Source organism: Sciurus vulgaris (assembly GCF_902686455.1).
Source record: "Sciurus vulgaris genome assembly, chromosome: 7".
Classification (NCBI taxonomy): domain Eukaryota; kingdom Metazoa; phylum Chordata; class Mammalia; order Rodentia; family Sciuridae; genus Sciurus; species Sciurus vulgaris.
In genome coordinates this window covers 59,805,366-59,807,314 of record NC_136467.1, presented here as the reverse complement: position 1 = coordinate 59,807,314, position 1,949 = coordinate 59,805,366, and the positions used below count along the sequence as shown (strand labels likewise).

The 1,949-nt window shown below is 42.1% G+C and overlaps 1 pseudogene across 1 annotated transcript; it reads left to right on the top strand.

Moving 5' to 3' along the window:
* Window positions 1–803: 803 nt before the first annotated feature.
* Window positions 804–1,483, top strand: LOC306666914 (succinate--CoA ligase [ADP/GDP-forming] subunit alpha, mitochondrial-like; annotated as a pseudogene). The gene has a single exon. The product of its transcript is annotated as a succinate--CoA ligase [ADP/GDP-forming] subunit alpha, mitochondrial-like (transcript).
* Window positions 1,484–1,949: the final 466 nt, after the last annotated feature.

Here is a 1,949-nt window from a genome sequence, read left to right as displayed (position 1 = left end):
CCTCAGCCAGGAGAATTAGCAACCCTTAAGATGAATGAGGGTTGAACCAGGGCAGTCCATGATAGTAAAGATTTTTAAGAGATCAATCTACATATTACTGTCAGTATTTCAAGGGGAGAGCCTTTCTCACTGAATTTGTTTTCCACCTAAGAGAATGGATGAAGGCTTGGCAGATAGTCACACAAAACCACAATTCCACTGATGATCTCATATTTCTTAAGAGAGGCTAAATATTACTGCAACTGATCATGATGATAAGGACTGTTCAAAATTCTGATGATTTCTCAAGAAAAACTGCTTATAAGTGTTCCATTCATGTCTACAGATTGGAATCTAAATTGTGTTTGGTCAGACACACTCTTTTTGGGAAGTGGTAGAGAAAAATTTGGCCACTACTTTTTCATCTGCCTCGATACTCTAACTGACCAGTAGGACCCTTCCCTTGATGCTCTGGAACAGTGGTTTCACTGCATCATTTTTCACTTGGGATAAAGTTCTAAAATGTCACACAGACTGCATGAGTATAATGCAGTTCTGTGATGTTAAAAAAAAAAAAAAAAAAAACTTTGCTAAGAACTTTGCTTTTCCTGCTAAATTGAAATTTTTTAAAAAGGGAAGTTATTGTGGCTAGAAAGTTTGAATACTCTTGTGTAGAAGAGTGGGTCAGGGGACATAGTCTCCTCAGAGGTTCCTCATTTTCATTTTTGTGCTCTGCATCTATGATTAAAGGAGAACTGCATATAAATCAGTATTTCTTTTGTTGTCCTTGTTCTGTTTGCACATCATAGATACAGCTTATGAAAATGAGCTGGGCAGCTGCCACCTCTACCACAGTCCCCAGCAGCAGCTGCCTTGCCATGGCTCACCCTGTCATGCACCTTCCTCCTACAACAGAATGGAATTCTACATTGTTCCTATGCAGCTTCCCAGAAGCATCTCTATGTTGATAAAAATATGAAGGTTATTTGCCAGGGTTTCACTGAAAAACAGGACACCATTTATACCCAGCAGGCATTGGAATATGGCACCAAACTAGTTAGAGAACCACTTCAGGGAAAGGAGGCAAGACGCATCTGGGCTTACCTGACATTAATCCTATGAAGGACAAAACAGGAAGGACAGCTTCTATCACCTACATCCCTCCTCCTCTTGCTGCTGCTGCCACTGATGAAGTTGTTGAGGCAAAAATGTCCTTGGTTGTGTGCATTATAAAGGTTTCCCACAATAGGACAGGGTGCCAGTCAATCACAAGTTGCTGCACCAGGAAAGGACAAGGAGTCATGGGCCCTGGACTCATCGGTCATGGAGAATGCAAAATTGGCCTCATGCCTAGACATGTTTGCAAGAAAGAATTGATAGTGTGTCCAGATCTGGCACCCTGACTTGTGAAGCAGTTCACCAGACACCACAAGATGGGTTGGGGAAGACTGTGCATTGCATTGAGGGGATTCTTCTTTTTTTTTTTTTTGGTACCATGGATTGAACCCAGGGCCACTTAACCACTGAGCCACATCCCCAGCCCTTTTTATTTTTATTTTGAGGCAGGGTCTAATTAAGTTGCTTAGGGCCTTGACAAGTTGCTGAAGCTACCCTCGAACTTGTGATCTTCCTGCCTAAGCCTCATGAGCCAATGGGATTCATTGTTAGGGAACAAATTTTATTGACTGCCTTGAAATCTTTCTGAATGATTCAGTCACAGAAGGCATCATATTGATCGATGAAATTGGTTGTTATGCAGGGAAAAAAATGGTGCAGAATTTTGAAGCAACACAATTCAGGTCCAAATGCCAAGCCTGTAGTGTCCTTCGTTGCTGGTTTAACTGCTCCTACAAACAGGATAAAGGGTTACACAGGGGCAATTATTGCTGGAGGGAAAAACAGAGCTAAAGAGAGGACCTCTGCTCTCAGAGTGCAAAAGTTGTGGTCAGTGTATCTCCTGCACAGCTGGG